This window comes from Aythya marila, assembly GCF_965140915.1.
Source record: "Aythya marila genome assembly, chromosome: 1".
Classification (NCBI taxonomy): domain Eukaryota; kingdom Metazoa; phylum Chordata; class Aves; order Anseriformes; family Anatidae; genus Aythya; species Aythya marila.
Window position 1 is genome coordinate 127,854,925 of NC_139042.1, and position 8,219 is coordinate 127,863,143.

An 8,219-nucleotide genomic window follows, 5' to 3' on the forward strand; every position below is an offset into this window, starting at 1 on the left:
GGTAGTAGTTGAAGTTTAAGCTGTTAAGGAAGGTTAGACTTAGGTTGCCAATCCAAGTAAAACTCAATTTACTTAATCTTCTCAGCTACTTTAAGCTGAAAAATTGATCTTAGTGATCCTTTAAAAAAAATAGTAAGGAAGGACAGGTATATCTAGCAGAATTTTAATTTACAGTCATTGACACTGCAGTGATCCCAGAATATTTTCCTTAGGAGATGCTTAGGAGTTAAGGGAAATACTTAAACCCTGCATGAGATGATCCTCAACCACTGAGAATCAAAGAAGACTTTGAAATCTGATGCACTGTACAAATTAGGATGTCTGTGGGTTGGCCCCATCTTTGACCCATAAATAGGAGGGGATTGAGTAACTTCATGATGCTGTAACAAATGATCTGGAGTATATGTGCCTAGTGAGTAGCCATGCAAATGCATGTAAGCATTTGAGCTCTCTTCAGTCCTTGCTTGATAGCTGCAGTCTTCATGAGTTCCAAGAATGCAAGTGATGTGGTAATTATCAAGACTGTTACCTGAATTTGGTTTTCTACAGTATTTTGAACATACAAAGCATGTTGTAAGTAATAACTGTTATTAATTAGTTTCAGGCTGCTGAGAAAATACAGTTTCTCAGCAGCAAAAAGAAGCATTTGTTCTGGTGGCTGCTGTGTATGTACTGGGTTAAGCCTTTGGGGGCTTTATTCAAGCAAAATGCCCACAAGAAGCAGATGGTGATTTTTCTGAGCAAGGACACAGAGGATCAGCTGGTGTGTCGTCCTGAAAGAATTTGTAGAATTACTCTGAACTCCGGAAAGCCTGGAAATTCAGAGGAAAGACCTGTGATATGACAAAGTCCACCTCATACTGACAGTTGCCATCAGGAAACGCTACCAAAAGTCAGTTACCAGTTTGCGGAGTGGCACAGTGCCATCCTGTGGGCCGTGGAGGTACTCAGCAGGCAACGCGTGGATGTGCGATGTGCGCTTCAGTGTAAGGTGTAGGCAGTTTGCAGAGAGGAGGGTTAGGCCATGTAGGCTCAGTTTTTGTGGGGAGGGTTGTCTGCATCGGCAGTTAAGGTATTTGAGCAGTTTCCTTTGCTACTGAAGAGCTGTGTGTATACATATATCATATATATATATCGTATCATATATACATATATATATATATTATATCTCTTTGACCCTTCTTTTCTGGCGAGAGTTTTTCCACCAGCAACTTGGGAGATTTGCCTTGCTCTGTCATTCTGCCAGTGCTTTTTGAAATTGTAACACTTTGCAAAGCACAGGTAAACAGGCAGCTCCAGGAGCACCTGGTGGCCAAATTGCTAAGACCTGGGGCTTTGGAGCTCTTGTGGGAGGCAGCTGCAATAAAGGAGAGCACAGAAGCAAGGTGTCTGGTATCCTGGGTGACTGCCCTCACCCCTGAATTGTTTGTAAAACAAGACAGCTAACCTACCACTGTCTCTTCCCCTTTAGGTATGATTTGAAAGAGGGTAGCAGTGGTCAGCATGCTCAGTGTGGAACATGTCTTGTCAGCCATGCTCAGAGCTGGACCTGTTGTGTGGGGTTTCAAGCAACATGTGCAGTGAGGTATGGACTGCTGGTATGTGCTGAGGAGGCCCAAGACAGCCTGGGGGAAGCTGTCATTTGCTGTACACACACAGACAAATTCAGTGTTTTCTACGTTTTGTGAGTCTCTATTGCTTGGTGGCAGCATGATCACAAGTACTTGGCCTTGTTATGTTGGGTTTAGGCATACAACAAGAGAACAAAAATGGAACTTGACCATGTGAGCCACTTTTAGAAAAGTTTGCATATTTTCATAAAGGACATTAAATCCAACAATGCTATTTTAACTGTTAATGCTAGAATTACACACATTTTCTTTAAAGTTGAGATTCCTCAAGGATTTTCACCTGGCTTCCAGGGAGAGTATACAGGTACGAGATACACATCACCAGCACTATGTGGGGTTAAAATGGGTATTCAGTTTGAAGAAGGATGGTGGTATACTGGGATTTTCCCTGAATATTTTGATTCACTCAGTGCTGCAGGGGCAGTACTGCAACCTTTCACCTGAACCGTACATCAGATGAATGTGTATTACCTCTGTTTTCCTTCGCTGTGGCAGAACACTGAGAGCATTTTGCAGTTTTATCCTCCCATTTGAAATACAATTGCTTGCTTTACAATTCCATTGCTCTTTCTTTGCTGCCAAAGGTTTCATTAGTCAGTCTTGTTTGGGGATGGGCACTATAAATATATTGGATCTGAACTGTTTAATTGCCTCTCCCTTATCCATGCACAGTGTAATAGCCTGGTTGCCACATTTGTCTATCATAACAGAGGCAAGTAAAAATTGCTTCAGTGGAGTTACACCCACTGTTACTCTGTGTAACTTTCCCTTTATTTTTACTATCCCCAATCTTTTTGAATGACAGAGATACTCAAGGCCTTAAATTCATCTCAGCTAGCTCCCAATTAGTTGTTTATTTGTAGTTGTTGAGAGTTTGTTCATTCTCATCATTGAGAAGGATTCAAGGATCTTTCATGACAGCAGTTTCATTTATTATATTTGTATATGTATATATGTGAAGATTATTGCATTATTTTAAAACATAAAGGCACTAAGTGTCTGCATGTGTGTGCAAAATTGCACAGAGGAGTTTCCAGAGCATCATCAATTTTTTCATGTCGCTGTTTTCAGAAAGCCTCTCTGAGGATTAGGAGCTATTTACTATGAACTTAAGCATCAATATCTGACTCCCCAAAATAAGAGTAATAAGGGATATAGAAACGGGTCCCTAAAATTAATCATTTGCCTCCCGCCAAACTTATATATGCCCTTTCACATAACCTAAAATGAGAATGTTCCCATCTATTTTGCTATGGAGGCTCCTTTCTCTTCTTTACCTTCCTGAACAATATGATTCTCTGCATGTGTAGCTATATAACATTATGCAATTTAGTTTTTAAGTGCATTATCTGACATTAGAGTTACGATTTGAGATTATCTTGCATTTTAGTTCCTCAATGAAAAAAGATTATATGTACAGAACATCACAATTTTTCACCTGACAGACTCCTGAATATGATTTGGAGGTTCTGGAGAACTTATCTCAAATTCGTTTTTGAAAATTTGAGGCCCACGTTTTCAAAAATGGTGACAATGTAGTAAATCATGTTTCTGGATGCCCATACAAGACCTGTATTCTCCTTTCTGAAATTTAGTTTGTAAAGCTGAGCATCTCATGTCACTGGCCAGTCTGGAAATTCTTGGTCTCTTCATCTACTTCATATTGAAGTGTAATTTAAAAGTAAGTGATCAGTAACTGAGTAATGAATAAGGCTGACATAGCCTTAGTATTTCATTTATCTTGTGCCTCAACAATTGCCTTGCTTCACTTCTGTTCCTTTTAGATATTTTATTACTTTTACAATAGTGGGATTATAGGCATAGAAAAGTCTGTCTTAAGTCCGTCTGCCATTCTTCTGGCCAAGTCAAAATCTTTTCTATCACTTCCTTTGTGTGAGTGATTGTAATCTTTATTTAAATGGTGCTTTCAAACACCATTATAAACTTGGATCTGTCCCCTGGTTTCATGTCAGTCCCTTCACTGCTGTATTATACTAGCTAATTCCTTGCTTACTTGAAAGATTTAAAATGACAGTTTTGCTATCCTGTTGCCATAGTGTTTGAGTTTTTCAGAATATTTTCAATGTTGAATGACTATGCATTAATTAGTTATACTTTCTGAGATGTTTTCACACATCTGCTTAATGTTGTAGTGTTTGATCCTTGCAGTTGCTTCGTTTTTTAGAATATTTGATGAAAAATATTCCAGAAATAGTTAGATTTGGGCTTTTGGATTTGCCAACACTACAAGAAAACATATCGTGCTAAACTCATAACCAACCATTTATGACATGTCTGTTTTTAATTACTGGGACCATTTCTACAGCTATTGAATTTAAGTTTTACATAATTGTCAATTTAAGCAGGCAGATGACATTACATGCCTTAACCATGCAATACATTCAGTGCAAGTAGAACCTTGTTTGCTGCTAAGGAGTCTTACTAAGTAAATTTAGAAACATAGAAGAACATGTTTTTGTTTTGTTTTGCTTGTAGATCACAGAAACAAGCTATAAGGAAGAATATTTTACGATTTCTAAGTATTTGTTGGCCTATTAATGTACACAATGGAAAAAAGGAGGTCTGAGATCTCAGGTATTGAGTATGTAAACTCTATTCTCTACACTCCATCCACTGACTGAGCAGCATCCATGTCAAGTACATCAATATAAAACTAAAAGTAGAATCAGAACAGTAAGTCCCACCGTGATTGTTGATTGCGCAGTAAAATACAATAATTTGTCATAATTTAGTGCAACTCTGCAAATATCTGTCTCTTCCTGTAAACAGTCTGATGGGGTCTCTGACTTACCAAACTTCAAGAAATCACTCTATCCAGTTGTTGTTGCTCTGCATTTTTGGAAAACCATGAGCCAGCCTTCTAGCTTGTTCAGTATTGGTAATCCCTGGATTGAAAGCTTCCATCTCCAACATATAAATCTGCAGGAAAAAGCTTACATACAAGGAAGTTCACTGAGGGACTTCTGCTTTGAAGCTCAGCACAGATTTAGTCTGCAAATCAGATATTTCTCACAGTCTTGGTGAGCTCATAGCAACTGGACAAGTTGTTATATTGATGTACATTACTAACAGTTGAAGAACTGGATTTTTCCTAAAAAAACATTTTGGAAGGTAAATTAATTTTACAAATTCTTCCTTGTAATATTTTACATATCAATATCCCTATCTATCTATAGTCCTTGATTATATATGTAGCTTATACCTGAGAGTAAGAGCATTTATATATATATTCAAGTTTCTATATGCATGCATTAATATTTACATACATACATTGAGCCAGGGGAGTTTTAGGCTAGATGTTAGGAAGAACTTCTTCACTGAAAGGGTTGTGAGGCATTGGAACAGGCTGCCCAGGGAAGTGGTGGAGTCACCATCCTTGGAAGTCTTCAAAAGACGTTTAGATGTAGAGCTTAGGGATATGGTTTAGTGGAGGGCTGTTAGCGTTAGGTTGGAGGTTGGACTCGATGACCTTGAGGTCTCTTCCAACCTAGAAAATTCTGTGATTCTGTGATAGTTTATGTATCACTGCCAATTTCTCTTTTCTGAATCTATGCAGAGCTCTTGACAAATTTTGTTTACTTTGAAGGCTTCTTCTGTCTCTGATATTTCTCTCTATCTTTGTTCTCCTGTGGGCTGTAGCACTGCTTTGACCATCCTTGGGGCCCAAGTCTTTCTCACTGGTACACTCTCTTTATAGCCTTTTCTTGTTTTTCTGGTCATTGTTGAGCAGTAGCTGTGGGAGCATGAGGACTAGGAATATATGGTCTTCATGGTGGAAGAAGCTGCTTTCACACTCCTGTACAAGCAAATGGAATTGTCATGGGAAAATGCTGGATGAAAATATAAATGCTGTAACTTCCTTGCAATGCAAGGCTTGAGCTGCTTGTGGCATTTCAGCACATGCTTAACATCCCTAAGTTTAGGTCTAGCCATGTCCACCACTCATACAATTAAATCAAGTATGGGTCTCAAGCTTTTGGTTTTGGGAACTCAAAAGCCCACATACATGTATTATTACTTTAATACATATCCTAACCATGTGTCGCAGGAATATGGAAGCCATCCTGTATATAGAAAAAATGCAACTGGAAACTTTTAGGGGCATGTTAGACTAGCAGAATAAAGGTGTTGTACTGTTGACATACAAAGAGGAAAGAAACAGGAGTATTGCTTGCTTTATGAGAAACTATTATTTGACCTTTCAGGTTTAAATAGATTTTGACCAATTTAGGAAGGCCCTAGTGCCACATTTATTCCAGTCACTTCATCTTCCCTTTTAATCTCTCCCACTCTGGAGGACTGCAGATATTTTTAATAATTCATAATTTTTAAGAATAGCTCTTTAGGTTCAATTTGTCACCAGCACAGATGGACTTGTGCAGCTAGAAGTGACTGTATCAAAATATGACAAAATTTGTACATGAAGAAAAGTCCTTACAGGCCAAACATGTTTATTGCTTCTTTGCTTCAATAAATGGTTTCATATCATATTAAATGGTTTAAATTAAATTAATTAAATGGTTTCAGATCTGTTTTGTTGTTGTTGTTGTTTGTTTGTTTGTTTTTTAAATTATCTTTCTGTTGCTCTGATAGACTTTCCTGACCCTGGCATGGGGGAAGAGGTTTACAGGCCAAATTGTAAAGAACATAACATTGTCTTAAGAGGACTTAAAATTAGACAAGAAAATGACTATGGGAATGTAGTAAAGTCCCAGTTACAGTAATGGTCAGACTTTGGGTCTCCATCCTTGGAGCAGCACAGTACTGCAAAGCATCCTACCAGACTCTGGAGCATTCCAATATATATAATTCATCTCATGCAAGAAAAAATGTATATAGTTCCCAGCAGATGGAAGGAAAGACCCCATCAAACCAATACCAGTAGGTGGCATGGTAAAGCAAAGTAAGCTGGGTACAGTAATATTGAGAAGATGCTCTAAACTGACTTCCTTCAAACATTCTCATTAAAAAATTAACCATTAGGTTGTCATATCTTAGCTGTGATCTATTCAGAATAAGGCATTTCTCTTGGCCAATTTTTTAACATTTAACACTTTTTTTTTTTTTTTTTTTTTTTTTTTTTTCTGTCTCACTAGGCTGGATTCCGGATGATGCAAGGCTGTTTTGTCAGAATGCTGCAAAAGACGTTGCATCTCCTCCTCGTGGTGTTGGTGAAGTTTCCCTCCGTGCAGGGAATACAGCATTTATGGACAGGAAACTGCTTTCCTTGCTTAGAGGTTTTCTTATTTTCTTTAAAGGGGTTAGCATGCTTAGTTACAGGAAACTGAAATTAGATGTGAACAGGGGTTGGAGGAAGGAGGCAGGGAGAATCTTCTACAAGATTCAAATGTGTATGATTTCTGGGAAAACTAAATAAAACAGAATTTAATTCCCAGTGTCTAAATAGCAGCAATTTTTCATCTATTAATCAAAAGACCCAGACAAGCACTGAGTAGTGTGGGAAGCTGGAAATGGACATAGGACACCTACAAACCATTCTGTTACTGACACCTATTTTAAATCTTTTTTCAAGTGGAGGACCCAGTCCTGGCAAATGCGTAAAGTCAGCCCTTAGAAGAGCACAAAGCTTTCTCTAGAGAACTGAATAGCTGGTGAAAGCATGCCCATTTGTCTGCCTGTCTTTTGCCCCTGGATTACTGTGCTTTTATAGACTGTTTTCATAGCTCAGATAAATGGTAGAAGCTTAACATAGCTCTACAAATAATAATCATCCTGATCATGCATAATATGCGTTATGTAAGAGGTGGGCCCAAACTAGAGATATTTCTCATTTCCCTATGAAGTGTCTTGTTTGAGTGTATTTGGAGTTAGTTCTTGTGAACATGTGAGTCTATTGCCTGCTTTAAAGGAGGTAGTGACTTAGTTTCAGTGGCTGTAGAGAGTTTCACTGAAATAACACTGTTTATAGTCTTTCATGTGATTTAGAAGGCACAATTGCCATATAGTTCTGAAAATGTAATATAATTGTATACAGTGTTCCTGGGAAATGTTCTGAAGTTTTTTCCCACTGCACCATTGTGATGAAAACTTCTGTTGCTCTTCACGCTCTGTGAGCCCATGCTGTACTATGCTGAAGCTGATGGGAAACCCACTTAGTAATGGGAAGTGATGGACAGAGAGGGATGCTCTGGCCTGGAATCTCCTCTCTTTGGCAATGGCACAGGTCAGCCCTGCAGCCAAAAGTCCAGAACAAAAGGCAGATCTACCCTTGGTGTGTTGCCAGTTCTCCATGTAGGTGAATAGGAGGATGAGAAATAGAGAAGTGATTCTGGAAGGAGAGAGATTGAGAGGAAGAGTGGAGTAAAAGGGTTCTGATCATTATAACTGGGATTTTCAAAGGTACTCTATTGATGCTGGGCATCCAGCTCCTCCAGACTATTTATCAATAACACCCTCTAAATTTTCATGTATGACTTTTAGCTTGTGTGGCAGTCCTTACAGTCAGCGCATGAGGGAAAAGAGGTAGAAAGCATCTCCTAATGTGACAGTTCTTGGCACCTGTAACAAGCAAGGATTGTAATATCTCCTCTTGGTGCTGACTGAGGG

General features: G+C 38.6%; 1 long non-coding RNA gene across 1 annotated transcript in view; it reads left to right on the forward strand.

Moving 5' to 3' along the window:
• Positions 1–1,521, forward strand: part of LOC309874745 — an 11,555-nt gene extending 10,034 nt beyond the window's left edge. The window contains exon 3 of the long non-coding RNA XR_014316903.1: positions 1,472–1,521. This is a non-coding gene — a long non-coding RNA (uncharacterized lncRNA). The remainder of the gene's footprint in view (positions 1–1,471) is intronic.
• The last annotated feature ends 6,698 nt before the right edge of the window (positions 1,522–8,219 follow it).